This window comes from Columba livia, chromosome 5, assembly GCF_036013475.1.
Source record: "Columba livia isolate bColLiv1 breed racing homer chromosome 5, bColLiv1.pat.W.v2, whole genome shotgun sequence".
NCBI classification, from domain to species: Eukaryota; Metazoa; Chordata; class Aves; order Columbiformes; family Columbidae; genus Columba; species Columba livia.
In genome coordinates this window covers 13,628,064-13,644,423 of record NC_088606.1, presented here as the reverse complement: position 1 = coordinate 13,644,423, position 16,360 = coordinate 13,628,064, and the positions used below count along the sequence as shown (strand labels likewise).

General features: G+C 40.3%; 1 protein-coding gene and 1 long non-coding RNA gene across 6 annotated transcripts in view; one reads left to right on the top strand and one right to left on the bottom strand.

Annotated features, from left to right (window-relative positions):
* EML1 (EMAP like 1) overlaps positions 1-16,360 on the top strand; it is a 130,282-nt gene that overhangs the window by 29,533 nt on the left and 84,389 nt on the right. The window lies entirely within an intron of this gene.
* On the bottom strand, positions 1,886-10,841 carry LOC135579538 (uncharacterized). The gene is made up of 3 exons (XR_010472775.1): positions 10,709-10,841; positions 2,283-2,391; positions 1,886-2,112 (listed from the first exon to the last, which is right to left on the bottom strand). It is a non-coding gene; the product is annotated as an uncharacterized LOC135579538 (long non-coding RNA).

The window sequence follows — 16,360 nt, the reverse complement described above, 5'->3', positions numbered from 1 at the left end:
AAAGCCATTTCTTATTTCCAAAGATTTTAAGACCCCAAGACTATAGTGAATACATTTGACTCCAAATCAGCTTCATGGCAGTCTTGCCCTAACAAAAAAACATAAACTCAGTCAGTGACTGAAATCCAGGCTGACTCACCATTCAGTCCTCAAATAAACAATTGCTGTAGAGTGTCTCAGTTGGGATGGGAGCCTGAGGGCACATCAGAGCTGCTGTCACTATTGAAGGCTCCTCCTGTAAATCCTCTGCCAAGGAGTGGCCAATTCATCTGTTTTAGTGGATCCTTTGGTCATTCCTGCTCTATTGTATTTCTTTCAGTGTTGCTTAAGAAACAGTCCTGAACTAACCAGGAGATTAATGACATCACCTAATTGGTTTTACCAGCCTTAGAGATGATGGGCCAAATTAATCCCTGTTAGAGCTCCATTAATCTTTATGGATTTACACCCAAGATTAATTTGTCCCCACGATACTAATCACTTGCTGTGTGGTCTGTGGAAAATCACTTCACTTTGTGTGTTGATTTTCCATCTCAGCTGGAAAACAGGGGCAATAACTCTGAGTTCAGTGAAGACAAACGCTCCAAACACTCCTAGGATTGGTTACGATGAAAGATATTTTTTAATAAAATGCACGGTTTATTTCTGAATGTTAGTTTCAGTTTCCACTTGTTTTCTCTCTTCTTAGTGAAGCTTGGATAGAAACATTTCCCTGTGGGGGTTCGGATATGCCTCGTATTTATACCATGTAAAGTCTCAGCAGTATAGAGCTTGGTGGGAATTTTTGTGCTGATTATCCCAGGCCCAGGGTGTCACACCTCAGGTTTTACGGAAGCCACACACACACACCCAGAGGCAGAATTTGGCCTTTCTCATTTCTGCTTTGTTTAGGCCAATTTCTACAGCTGTTCCCCAGTGAGAATCTGACTGAAGATAGCAGGAATTTTGCTTAAGTAAGGATTACAGGATTAATCCCTCTATCTCTACTCATGTTTATTTTGGCAGTCATTTAGATCAGAGATCTCCGGAGTGCCTTAGCTCAGGTTCTCTCCATTCTGCTCACAGATACACATCTAAACAAGCCTCTCACGGATTAAAGTAGCAATTGCATTTACCAAGAGGCTTCTATATTTGCAGAAAAATGTTCTGGTAATGCCACCAATTAAATACAACTGAGACTTCACACAGGTAATAGAAAAGAATCTGCTGATAAGGATTGCAGCAATTTATTTTAGTGGGGACCCATGCTAGAGGTGAATAACAAGCAATCCATCAGTTAGATGACACAAGGTACACTTGACTTTTATAGCTCGTTCCCTTTTAATAACCCCAGGCACTATTACTTGGCCAGAAACCATATATGTTGAAATCTGTTCTTCTCTATTTATGCATATTTAATGTGTTCAATTGCCTAAATTAGCAAATATATGTATGAGAAAGAAGTTAAAGGTTGTGGTAGTCTTTTCTAGTAGGAAATTATACAATAAGATTCAATGATCTCTGAAAAAAAGATGTGGTGTGTTCAGTAAAGAAATAATGATAGGGTTTGACATTTTTCTGGAACAGAGTCTTTGAGCAATTTACAAATTGCTATGTAAGAGCAAGCATTTTTAAGCTATACGTTTCTTTTACAGCCAGTATTAGTTATTTCTTCTTAATTCTAGAAATATAAAAACTGTTTTACCTGCTTACTGGAATACCAACAGACATGCTAAATATACACTGAAATCATCGTCAATTATTTATTTGAGTTAGCAAAGAAAAATATTTTTAAAGTTTAATGAAGCCAGCAGTGATACACAGTTTCATGTTGCTGAGCAACAATACCAGTGGACAGTATTTTTAAGGTAAAAGAATATAGCATAATCATGTTGATGCCTCAGGGCTCCGTTGTACCTCCCATAGTAAAACTCGGGGGAGCAGGATCAAAGGGCGCAGCGGACTGCTGCAGCTCGCTGAATTTCTCATGAAGAAGCAGCAGCTTGCAGGTCAGGAGGGGAAGCTTGGGGACAGCCCCCAAACTTCACACATCCCAGAAACCCATGGGGAAGGAAGCTCCCACCTCCTTCAGGGCAGAAACGATTGAAGAATTTGAGTAAATTGAAGAGGAAGCTTGAGAAGGAAGGGGGTGTGGGGGGGAAAGAAAGATACAGAGAGCATAGTTAATCTGGTGCTTCTTGGAGTTCAATGATAAAGAGACGTTAAGCGAAGTAGAAGGCAGAACATAAATTTGATTAAAAGAAAAGCTTTTGCACAATGCATAATCGATCTGAGGAACTCACCATGTCAGAGTGCTACTGAGGCCAAATGCATAAAGAGTTTGGAGAACGACTAGCGCTAATACAGGCCATGCAATCATCATTAGCTGCATGAGGTAGATTCTTTTTAAACCTGGAAAAAAAAAAAGGTGTATTTATATATATATATATATATATAAATACGTATATATATATATATATCTTCATGCTTCCTGGAACTAAATAACTAGATAGCAAAACTGGAGAGAAAATTCCTCTGAGGACAAGCTATTTTACAAACGGCTGTTGTGTGGCACACTGAAGCCCACATGGCACGGGGCCAGCCAGAGGACAGGTGTGGGTTAGCCTGGTCATTCTTGCCTGTGGGATGCTCTGTAGGGATGTGTCCCTGCAGGATGGCTCTTGCCTCAGGCTGCTTGCTTTCTGTTTGGATCAAACCCCAATTCAATGGGACCATGGTCAGTGAGATGGGAGACTTCATACAGGGGCTCCCACAAGCCTCCATATCTTCACAAGTGAAAGGAGAAGGTTTCTCACTTGGAAAGGCCACGGAAGTCACATGCTGACTTGGCTGGGTCTGTCCAAACATCTCCCTCACTGATAAACACTGTTCCAGCCACACAGCGACCTGTGGGGAAAGGCACAGGGCTGGAAGGAGCCGAGCAAAGCATCATCGTTTCCTTCACCGCCAGCTTCTGTTTCCCCCTGATAATAGAGGGGCTGAAAACATGCAGCACCCTGGCTCATTATTTATTATCCGCATTCCCCAATACACACATCGGTGCAAAGCAGTACCAGGTTATCTTGCTCGATTTGTGCATACATTTGAAAAGTGTACTCTGTGCCTACTGGGAGTTATGTTTTTGAATGTTTCTTTTTCTGTACTCTCTGAGTCATATTCCCATCATTCCTATACTTCACAATATTTTCTCATTGCCATAGTGACTGCCTGTGATGAAGGCACAGCCAAGTAACTTCAGCTTTTTTCTGAACCCAAATTGCCTACCAGACTGGACCTGTGCTTGAGTTTGTCTTACATCAAACAGGCAGTATGAACTGAACAGTGCTTTTTATTTTTAAGAGAATCATAGTTACTTTCTAACACAGAGGTGACATTGTCACCTGTCTGATCTAAAAATCCTCCCAGCAAATCATCCCAGTCGGTCTGATCCTGAATCTGAGCAGTTCTGACTCTGTACGTAGGCAGTGGTTCTACACCCGAATTCTCACAGAGCAGCTAAATTAATTGGATTGCAATAGTAAAGCATGGGTTGCTCACTTGCACTTGTGTGTGCCTCTCCCCTTCAGCTGAATTCTTTAAACTTAGAAAGAGTTTGGATCGAATTGGTGTTTCGGAACACCTCCCTTTGCTGGGCACAGATCCAAATGTTGCAGCTGTCTCAAATGTCACACTATTCCATCTAAGCAGAACGGTAAACCTGAGTTTCATAACTGTGAAGATACAATTTTAAACTTTGTTGTTTAGGTTCTGGAATATAGAAAAGATTAATATATTTTATTAATTTAAATATATATCTCAGCTAGTGCAAAAGCCACGTTTCTCTTGTAGAAATTACTTTTGTTAGCACTGCGAAGGGCAAGTAGAGAAAACATAATCTAGCCTTCAAGGTTAATGATCATTTTCAGTGCATGTTTAGGAGATTGTGTCACTAAGAAATAAATCATATTAGATTATCACTCTTTTATGAGGGAAAGGGAGGACAGTTTGTACAGAATGCCTTTATGTGTAGGTGCCTGTGAATGCAGAGAAGAGACGCATAAATGCCTTTCATCTCATACAAGGGAATAATATAAACAGACCCAAACATTCGATTCTGTCCCTAGGGGCACTTTGTGATATGAAGACAAATACAGGCTGAGTTCACTTTAAAATATTTTCAGATGTGCTGATTACAGATGCTCAGGAGCATCAAACCCAGAGAAAGCTCTCCTTTCCATAGGTGTGTATATGTGTTTGCCTGCTAAATAGCAATGAAATGCTTTTAACTGAAAGCAAATACTGCAGTCAGTGTGAATAGCCTTTTAACTTCATCAGCTTGTCTATATGAGCATTACAGGAGTAGATCCAAAAATTGGGAACATAGTAGTGAAATGAAATCCCAGACATCCCATGTATGGTTTTGGAAGGACACAGTGAGGACACCTCAGTCTTAATGCCTACTCAGACTTATAGTGTTTCACTATTGCAACTGTGATAGTGATTTTTTTTACCAAGTTTTTACTCTACTTTGTTTCTTCTCATAAGAGGAAAAGGGACATTAGCTCATTTTCTAGTGAGCACTAGTGGACTGTGATTGCTTCGTGTTGACCTGACCTGACATGCACCAGGGACTGTGAGAAGAAAGGCTGATTCCCACCACCAGCCCCCAGAACAGCAGCACCGTACACGCGAGTCCTCAGAAAAGTGACTTCATTTTTTTGTATATCAACTTGATTTTCTGGTATGACATTATCTACAGTACTTTCTTCATCAACTGCCCTTAGGGGTGGGATGACTATATTGCCAATGACCTAAATGGGGGCAAGATTTGATCTCCTCAGAACAGAGGAATGGAACAATGCACTAATCTTTATTATTCCAGTTTAGTAGAAACTGAGAGAGATTTTGTAAGTAAAGTGGGATTATTAGAGGCACTCCAGCCAGTAACTTCTGAATCTCAAGTGAGGACATCAGCTAAATGCCCATGGAAGTGTGCCTGCAGCTACTGTTCCCTAGAACTCTTAATGGGCTGGACAATAGCTTGGTGAAGTGGATCTCAGGAAACCTAGGCTGGTAAAGACCTTGAGAGTTCATCTAGTCAATCTGACACAAGGCAGGACCAGATATTTCACATCAAACAGGACATACATGTGTCTAAAATAATCTTAGAGATATTCCATGGATGTTCTGTAACTTTACCAGGCAACTTATCTCAGTGCTTTACTGCACTCACAGTTGGAAAGATTTTTTCTCTAATGTCTAACCTGAATAAGAATCTTTCTTAATACAATTTGAACCCCACTTAAACTGGACTTAATGCTCCAGCTGAAGTGGTATCAGTACTGAATAGAGTAGAAGGGTTTCTTGATATATTTTCTGTATTATTTATCCATTCCAGTATGCTGCCTGCCTTTTCCACTCTGCATAACATAGCTGACGCAATGTTTGTTTTGTGGTCTATCCTCAGCCGAGCTATTTCCTAACCAGTTATTACCCACCTTCCAGCAGATAATATCTGTCTAAATGTAGCCCCTTGTACTGGTCCTTAGTATATTTTATCTTGCTTTTACAGATAGTTTCTTCAAGCTGCCAAGATCTTTTTTAAAATTTTAATCTGCTTACTGACTAGCATACTTGCAGAGCTCCCATGCTGTGACCTGCACATTTACTAAGCATGTCTTCTGCTCCCTTTTTCAGTCACTAATGAAAATGTGGAAAACTGTGCAGAATTGTCTTTCATACGTCCTTCCCCTTTGTGCCACTTTTTAAGTATAATTTCCTGAACAGCCTTATACCTGTTAGAACAGGTGTAGCAGGGTTAGCAAGGCTGTGTTTCCTCATATGCTTATGAGAGTGTCATGAGTGTGCAAAAGCCTTCCTGAAGTTGAGTTACATGACACCAACTGCCTTTCTCCTGTCCACAGCACAACACAGTCATAGAACGAAATAGATTGGTTTGACTGCCTTTGTTCTTACAACTCACACTGAATGCTACTCACTTCCCCTTTATCTTTCAGGCACTTACAAATGGTTTGTTTAAAAGATTCTAGATTTTGGGGCAGGAATGGAATTTAACCAGAGTGATCAATAATCTCCTAGCTCCTTCTTTTTTCTCCATTTTAAAGATAGGCACCATGCTTTCCTACTTCTGATCATCTGACACTCTATACATCTAGTCACTCAGAGACAGTAACTACCCATCCTTCCATCACTCTGCCCTTTAAGCACCATAGGATGAGGTTAACAAGTCTGGTGAATTTGAAAAAAATTATCTGAATACAGTGCAGCCATGAGATTAATCAAACAGCAGAACCGATTGGTCCTAGTTACAATCATCTACTTGCTAGGTTAGTTTTCCCCCATCCAGACTCCTGCAGACCCTTACAAATCACTGTGTCATTGGGATGCAGGAGACCAGTGAGGAGATGGGAATGGAGTGGAGCAGGGAGGGTGTAACAACATTTTTCAGCAACAGCACTGGCTTAACATGTTTGTTGAAATACAGCTTTAATGAAGATAGATGCGAAAAAGTCGTTAATCGCTTGTACCGTCCCCATGTCGTCAGTTGATTGCTGTCTTGCACCCCTGAGATGTGGACCTGCACCCCTTCACCCTTATTGGCACACATTTGTGGAATCACATCTTGTTAACTCAGTGACCGTGCTTGTATCTTACTTTGTGCTTTTGTCTTTCTGATTTTACCGCAACATACTTTTGCTGTTCATCTATACTTATCCTCAATATTTCGACCACTTTCCATATATTTTCTTCTGATGAGGTCAGAAAGGGGCTTGTGGTGAAGCCAGGGACTTTATTACTACATTCTCTCTCCTTCATCGACACTGGGATAACTTGAGTTTCTGAGCTCCGAGGGAAAACATGCAGGGATGGAAAAACCCTGGGTTTCAGTCTTCACATGCCATATTTCCTAATTTCACATGGAAGGAAATGGTGAATGAATGACAGAACACTCTTAATCAGACAAATGGAAAAAGTACAAAATGCTAAATCTTATCAAGACTATCCTCTAACCGTGTCGCACAAATACGATGTAACTCAAAGCAGTACATAGCCCATGGAGGACATGAGCAAGAGAGAAAAGGACATTTTTTCTGCAGTCCTTCAGCAGTTCTGATTTGCTCAGCAGAGCTGAATGTAAACAGATATTGTGCTCTGCTTCTAGTCTCTAATTGCATCATTTTCCACAAGTTCACATGTGTAACAGCTGAAAATCATGAGTCATATGTATTCTTTTCCAGCACAAAGTATTATTTATTCCTTATTCTTGGATGGCCACCACATGACATTTAAAATAGTGAAGTTGGCAAAATGTCCTTTTACACAGTCTTATACAGATTTTAGTTAAATCATTTTGCTGATATAAAATGAATGCCATCAACTTCTTTGAAATGCATTTTTTCTTAATTGGTCAAACTAATCTAAATTGCATATTTTTTTTTTCCTGCTGAAATGACTGCTAAATAAGAAAATAGCTGCTGATATCTTGAAACAGAAAATGCCACGAAAAATGAGGAGATATTGTAGATGTTGAAATCCGAAAAATCTGGATCCACAGTTTAGACTTTTCTGAACAACTGTTTAGCTGAATTAAGTCTCTGAGGAGCACTAGCCAGCCAGCTAAGTTATTTTTAATTATTTCTATATGTAGCACCATTAAGCTATGTAATACTTTTTCTAACAAATAAAAGGTAATGCACTCAAGACTTCAGCTGAAGCTGATAGTGCTCTGCAAGGTCACAACAGATGAAGACTTGGCTAGTGGCCTATTCTACCCATCCCTTGGTCTAGGGAGACTCATTCACCTTCATGTGAGAATATTTGTCTGAAGGGATGGTTTGGGGAAAAGATGCAAAATTCTTAATTGCAAGATTTCTCAGACATCTGAAAAATATGCCACAAGCTGGCTACAGCCAGAACATTAATTAAGCATCTACCGATTTGTAAAAGAGCTGTTTAAGAGGAAGAACGCCTTAGGGCAGCAAGACCCTGCGTGACAGGGCTTCAGGCTGACGTTCAGAGCGAGATCCTGGCTTGGACTGAGCCATGGTCACGCACTGTCCCTTGGCAACCTCCGGCCCTTCATCAGCCAGTGCACGCGGCAGGGGTTTTATGTTCTTCATTCTTTAGTTCATGGCTGCATCTGCTTGTATAATTTATGGCACACAACACATATTTGTCTTTTGAGATTCACTCTAGTCTTTATTCCAGCATTATTCTGTCAGAAAGTGGAGGGACAAGGAGGGTTTATCAGGCATCAAAAAGTTGAAAAGAACTTGTCTTCTTACCCTTTTTTTCTTGAATTATGACTGCACTAATGACAAAATCCTTTTAGTTTCCCTCCTTTCCCTTACCCATAGCTCTGGTGTTGTCTTGCTTCTTTGAAAGCTTGAGAGAGAAACATCAGGTGGTGAAATACTTAAGAATTAAAGGGCTGCATCAGAAAGCGTTTTTAAAATTAGATGACTTGGTATCCAAAACAAATGTACGATTGTTCTTCATACTTGGATGGCTGGCAGCCAGGCGGCAGGGCCTGGACTATTTCTCAGGGCTCCATTCAGAGACTGTCATTATTGCCCCTGTTACTTTTTCCTCTGTCCAGGACTCTTGAATGCCACCATCAAAGCAAAGAATGCCACGCATGGCTTCCCCTGAGGAGGATTAGTAATCCTACACCTTGCACTGGCTGGCAGAGGTGTTTTAAGAACAACCAGCATTCTTTCCCCAAAAGCCAAATATTTTATTACTGTATGGACCTGATCCTGCAATTTAAACCTCAATATTCCTGGGCAATTCAGTGAAAGCTTCTTTGGTTCAGCCATTTACATTGTTGCATTTTATTTCTGAAGTTTGATATGTTAAAAGATGAAAAACTGATTTTCTCTAAATTTCTGGATACACTTGTTGTGAATCTGCAGAAAGAAATCACTTTGAAAAAACACACATAACACAAAACTGCTTTGATTTCATTGTGGGCCTTAGGTGAGACCAGAACAAAAAAGTCTCTTCCATGCCAAATTCTCTTTGAAAGTAAATGAAACAGTTTAATCCAAAACAAAACTATAGTTACCCACAAAAGTAAAAGCTACAGTCCATGCTGGAAATCAGTTAATGTTGAAAACTGTAGGAAAAGATTATTCTTTATTGCTTTTTCTCAAGCCAGCCAAGTTTAGACTAGCTGATGATTTAACTGTTTTCTTCCATTCCCAGGCTGTGCCTTGGGATCTTGTACTGGAAAAGCAGGAACAGGCTGAGGCAGCAAAAGCAGAGGAGGGATGTAAGGTCTCGATGTAGGTGGTCTTGGGCTCCGGCAGATATCAAAGGAATCTGCGAGTGTAGTGGGCTGATTTTCCTGCGTATCCCTTGTAGGTTATCCTGCCTTCGCTCCTCCACCCACTCGAGAAAAGCTCATGGGAATTCAATGAGTTTGAAGCAGTGGACTTTGTATTGTCCCCTGCAGAAATGACCCACACCATACAAATGGAATATTGTCTTTTTTCTTCCCCTACCTCTTTCGGTATTATTAATATTGTGTTTGATGAAAGATAAAGGAGACATATAAGCAAAACATTAAGGTAGGTTAGTTGTGGTGGTAAATGAGCATGTGTGGTGGCAGGGGTTAAGATTAGAGGTGAACTCTGCAAGTGCTTTCTGTGACTTGTTTAGTAGAGCAAATTAGCTTTTCCAATAAACTCCTAACTAGAAGCAAGCATAACATATAAGATCACTAAAAGAAATGCAGTATTTTTTCCAATTACCTCTGCAGGCACTTGCCATAGTTAATTTTCCATATCTGGGCAAATTTCCAGTCACATAAATTACCCATTTTAGCTTTTATTGCAAATGTAGAAAGTGACATAAATAAGATTGGCTAGCCCCTTCTAATGTTAATATATTGAACGGATGTGGTGCTTCATTTTACACATACATTTTTATGTGTGCTTTATTATTTACATGGCCGACAGTAAATTCTCTTAGTATGCACCGGTTCCCATGAGATGCCCCTAATTATACTGGATCCTAAAGACAGTGAAACAGTGACATGGGAAGCTGGGAAATTATGAATGTCATGTCTGACAAGGCACACATTTAAACCACCATCCTACTGACCAAGGAATGTAAGAAATAGCGCTGTGGGTATCTGCAGAGGAGAGAGACTTCTCTCTCAAAGTATAGCTGACATATATTCTTTGGACATATACCCTGGTTTCTGCTTCTGGGTTTTACACATTCTTGTAAATTGTTACAGTCAAATTAAAATGCTCATTCTAAACATTGAAAAGAATAACTGGTTTTGTTAAAAAATGGTAATTTTTGTCTACACCTTAAATGATCAGTTTGCTCTGCTGTTATTTAAGTTTTTAAGTTAATTTAAAGTTACTTAAGTTAATTTAAGTATTTTTTAAAACATATATCTACTCTATATTTTGTTCTAGTATTTTCTTCTGTAATCTAATTCACAAGGCACAGATTTATATTGTCATGGCTTTGTATAAACCAGATATTAAATTCTAACAAAATATGACTTAAATATATGCACAAAATAGATCTCTAGAATATTTATTGTCATAGTAACATCTTTACAATCATACCACAAGAACTAAGAAAAAAAAGGTTATCTCAGTCACGTGCAGGAGGAGCGTCAATGCAGTGCTAGCCACACAAAAGCATCCCTTGTTCATACTTGCTGCAAGCACTTCTCCACACCTACCTGCCTGGGGCACCCTGAGGATTCAGTGGGTGCAAAATGTTCTTCCTACTGGGTGGGAATCCCCCGTGAGAAGTGATACAGACCTGTAGGAATGACCCTGCTGTGCCCTAGCTGAGGAACTGGTGAACCTGTGCCAAATCTGTTGCATTGGAAACCAGAGAAACAACGCTACCAGGAAGCAGGATTCATGCCCCTGAACACACAGGTCTCAGAGAGCTCTGCTGCTGGAAGCTTTCAGCCTCTGCGTAGGACTGAAGTCACCAAAAATAGGCTTGCAGAGCTGAGCTAGAAATTCAAACTTTAAAGGAGTAATTCTGAAGAGCGGATGGGTCATTTATTTGGGTGATGTCATCCATCCTCATGCCTCTTCACATCAATCTCTCAGAGTATTAATATCTCAGAAATGCTGTTCCCATCAGGACAGATTGCACAGAAGGTGGAAAAGGCATTCATTCCTGTGTATCTGTAGTGCATTTTTCTTCTCAACAGTTTAGCATCATAATGTTATATTTGTGGGTGTAACAAATCTGCAGCTGGCCACTACATACACTGAAGTGCATTGAACCCAGCTTGATGGAGGATCTCACAAAAATAAGGGTATTTCTACTGCAGGTGCTATGCTTGAATGCATTTCATGATAAACCGTAAAAGTAATACATTCAGTGTTTGTGGGCAGGATAGCCTTATAGCTAGTGCACTCAACTGGTAGTAATTCTGGTTTGATTCTGTCACTGACTTCCTGGTGTGATTTTGACTCTGTCATGTTTTCCCTCTCATTTTCCAAATAAGTAAAATAAAGACAACATTCAGCTCAAAAAGGTGGTGCAAGTCTGAAAGCATTACTGTTTGCTGAGCAACCTCCCATCTTTGAATGGGAAGAGTCAGAGATGTGCAAAGCATTATTCTTTTCATCTTCAAAGCCTTCTCTTTGTATTTACAAATTAATCAATCTGCAAAGCAATATTTTTTTTCCCCCAGGCAGTATGATGAAGAATATTCTTATTAATTATGGGGAAAATTCCACAGTTCCAATATATGTAATTTGTAATAACATGATGTATACAGACATATTGCAACATATTTTCATTTGGATTGTAAAACATGCATACCTTTGATGGTTTCATCCCACATTTGTTATACTGTATTTTTAATGTGCTCAGACTGTGCTGGCATAATGGTGATCCTCCCCTCATACCCCATATTTCCCACATGCATGAAGGATGCTTTGTAGTGACATTCATGAAGATCCCCGCTGTGGCTGAAACGCTGGAATCCTGCTATTTAGAATGAACGATTATTCCAGCAGTTGAAGTGTTTTCATAAAGGAGACTGGGCGGCAAGGCACTTCTTCCTTTCCTACAGCACAGTAGGAGAGGAAATCCTTATTTGAGCCTATGACAGGACCCTGACAGAGAATCCTACTAAAACACTTGGAGATAGTCTAGTGGTGAGGAAAAGCCACTTCTGAAGAATTAAGACAATTTATTCACTGCATGAAATTCTCTTAAAAAAACCCAAACAATCTCTGCTGCTGCTCACTGAAGAGAAAAGGCAAATTAAAAAAAAAAAAAAATCAAAAAAGAAAAAAAAAAGAAAAAAATAAGGAAAAAAAGAAAAAAAAAGAAAAAAAAATCTGTCTAAATCAGGATTTCAGCAGACTTCAGGCAGCTAAACCCGAAAGTTAATCCCAGAGCCCCCCCTCTGCTAAGTTCTGATCTCATCCTCAGTGCCTAAAGTCCAGGCACTGGCTCTTCCTTCACTGGGGCTCCTGTGGTGCTCAGCTGCCTGCTGCTGGTGATGCTGGTGATGCTGCTGGTGATGCTGCTGCTGCTGGCGCTTGGTGCTAGTGCTGCTGGTGCTGCTGGTGCTGCTGGTGATGCTGGTGCTGCTGGTGCTGCTGGTGCTGGGCATCACGGCTGCCCGGCACCGGCTCTGGCTCCAGCCAAAGCACAGCATCTTTCAGCACTGACGCAGAGCATCACGTCAGTGAAACGAGGCCTGTGCTCTGACACCAGCTTTGAGACCACCCAACTCCCAGTGCCTGTGGCGAACGGCTGGAAGAAGTGCCCATTTCATCTGTTTTTAATGAGGGATAGATTATTCAGGGAGAAGCACAGGCATGATGCCTTGTGTTTTGGACTGTAGGCCAGGGCCAGGCACCAAGTGTTGCAGTGCTTCAGTTTTTTAATGGGTGAAACTTCTGACTCACAGAGAAAAAGCAAAACTTGAACAAACACGCAATTTAAAACCTTCCAGGCTTGAGCAGAGACTGACTGCTTCATAAAGTAAGACTGTGAAATGGACTGTTACATCCTAAATGGAAACACAATGAGTACAGAGCTGAGCTCAGCTCCCTTTGATCACACTGCAGTAAACGTGACATATCAAATCATTGCTAAAGAGCTTGAGGGACTCTTCGAAAGTTAGTCATGGTAAAGTAGATGCTATAATTATATCCACTGATAAATTTTAGTGAAACCAGCACATTTACTGATAGTGACTCTTTGCCCAATGAAGGTTCCATCTGAATATGAGGAGAACTTATTTACTTTGAGAGTGCCAGAGCACGGGACCAGGCTGCTCACAGAGATGGAGTCTCCTCTGGAGACATTCAAGACCCACCTGGACACATTCCTGTGCGATCCGCACTAGGTGCACCTGCTTTAGCAGGTGGGTTGGACTAGATGATCTCCAGAGGTTCCTTCCAACCCCAACCATTCTGTGATTCTGTGATTCTCTAGTTACAAAATAGGTTCAGTGTGCACAGTGGCCATCCAAGCTTTCCCAATCTGTTCAGTGGACATGGGTTGCACTGATCTGGAAGAAGAACCTTGTAGCTGCTGTGGTGAACTGAGCCTTCACCTCCTACAAACTCTGCAAAAGGCCCACTACACCTGATGTCATCAGCAGGGCTGCACAGCAGGTGTTGCCATGGACATCCAAACCCCAACGCCCTTCTCCTACTCAATGCCATTATATAATCAAAGAATACTTTGGATTGGAAGGGACCTTCACAGGTCATCTAGTCCAACGCCCCTGCAATAAGCAGGGGCATCTTCAACCAGGTCAGGTTGTCCAGAGCCCTGTCCAGCCTGGCCTTGGACATTTCCAGGGATGGGACATCTACCATGTCCCTGGGCAACGAGCCAGTGTTTCACCACCCTCACTGTAAAAAATATCTTCTTTCTAGCCTGAATCTCCCCTCTTTCAGCTTAAAACCATCCCATTCCCCAAAGAAGCCCACTGAAGGCAATGGCCTTCAGCACAGACGCAGATGTTGGGTACAAAGGATAGACTGTCCAAGCTACCGCCACATGATGAAACCAGCCTGATGCCCCCAAATGACAGAGCCACAGAACTGACCCAGAAGAGAAAGTCTCTCTTCTAAAGTCCTTCTCTACCAGCCAGGTGAAACATGCTGGTATTGGGCTTTTTCCTCTCAACACTATTGCTAAAGGTAAACAGTGCAAGAGATAAGGTTTATATAATCAGTGTTTGCTATTTTAGTGGACTTTAAGAGCGTACTGTAAGTCAGATCTCTTTGTTTCATATTGACATAGTGACTGGGACAGCTCACTCTTGACTTGAGAGGATCATTTGCTATAATATATTATAATACTACACAATTCTAGACTGCTGAGAGTTATGAGCTACAATATTTCTGATATGAAAATCCTGCAAGTTATTTTTGGTATTTACTAGTAATGTAAAAGAAATAGAAATAAAAAGAGAAAAGGAATACATAAAACATCAAAATTATTTTACTATAGCCAATAACAGGGAGTGAAACAAGCTTTCTTTGTCCCAAAATTAGAGTATTAATTCCTGAAAATTCAGCTAGGGATAGGTAAAAGATCTTTTGTTCTCATTTACCATTTGTATTACAGTACTCAATACAAGTGAAACTTAAATAATCAGTTACAAAATACAGCTTTCAACATGTAACATCATACAGAGTTTCTGACACAGCCAACAACACGTGTACACAAATGTACAGCAACAAATCCCCTCCAGATACATCAGTCCCACTATATTGCTCAGGATGCCACATTCCTGTCTGTATAATTTCCCATTTTCCAGTGCACTAGCTTGGGTCTGCACAAATTATTAAAGCTACAGTTTACTGAAAAGTGGACAATAGAAAGAAGCGTCTTCATTGTTTTGCTGTACCAGCAGAAATCCCAGACACACTGGTGCATCCTTCAGGTCCATTGTCCCATTGTTCCCACAGCCAGACAGAATTTCTTTTTCATTTTGTGCCTTGTGGTGCAGTTTAGTGTAATAAGATTGTAACAGGTCTCAAAATCATTGCAATTAAATTATGAAACTGTTTTCCTTTCCTAACCCTTGCCCTCAGAATATAATGGCATCATAACAGCATCTAGAAACTGGAGGTGACATAATTTTCTGTCACATCACTGAGCTGATTTGCAGTGCAGTGAGCTGACAGGTTCCACTGACACCTTCACAACTAATTTTGGTGGGTATTCTATGATGCTGCGCTCAGATCAGGTTTAGAGTTGAGTCTCTGAGTGACTTCTAATCCTCACCCTCTGAAATGGAGACGTAAAAGTTATTTGGCATTTACTTCTCTCATCTTTGTAGCACTCTCACTGACAACACATTATTTTACTGCAGACATAATACATCTAGATAGCATAGATTTCATAGATTTATTTGCCAAAACTTGCACACCTGAAGCAGGTATAGGTTAAGCTAACATTGACGTCTTATGGCCAGCACACTACTTCTGCTGACACTGTCTCTAGCTAGTGGAAAAACAGCATATTAAAACACTTCTCAGCCTCAAAAAGAATAACCTTATCACAGCAATAATATTTTAAAATGAAGGAAATTCTTCATTGAAATTTGTATTAAAAATGGTCTTAATTTTTCTATTCTTGGAACCTGTCTGCCAAAAATCTTTTCCACGTCTGTGTTCCTGCATGTACAACTTTTTAGAATATAGTATCTTGGTAAAGTCTAGATGGATTATGCATGAAAAGGTCATAAGAAAACCTAAAGGAACTGTTAATTTTAAAGACGAGAAAGAATCATGGCTCATTTAGAACATTACGTTAATCTATTGTCTTTAGCATCTTTGAAGTCATTTTATCTTCCATGCCTTTTAAAAAATTTTAATATAATTAAGATACTATAAATTTCCATTATTTTATAGCCTGCAGCTATAAAACACAGTTGTTTTTATCACATACAAGTTAAGCACTATCATGCTGGATAAGTACTTGTGTTGGAGATGACTTCAACTCTACCGATATTGGCACTGGCAATTCAGGAGGGAGCACTTTTCACTCCGCTGTAATACGGAAGTGATATCTCTGCCTAATTTTATAGCATATTTTTGTGTTAGCACTACCACGGTTTAGTGGTTGGTGAAAAGACTCATATGTACTGAACCCATGTCTGTAAGTGGATCCACATGATGGAACTGCCCTGCGAAAAAGTTCCTTAAAGGACTGAGACCTGCAGATACACTTTGTTAAGTGCTCTGGCATTTTTCAAGATCAAAGGTGCTATCAATATGTAATGCACTATTTTTCTTGTGTCCCTTGAGGAGCTTGAAATAAAAATGTCTTTCAGTCACTGGACCTTTCAATATCCCTAGCACAGAAATTGAAGCTTGTAAGGTAT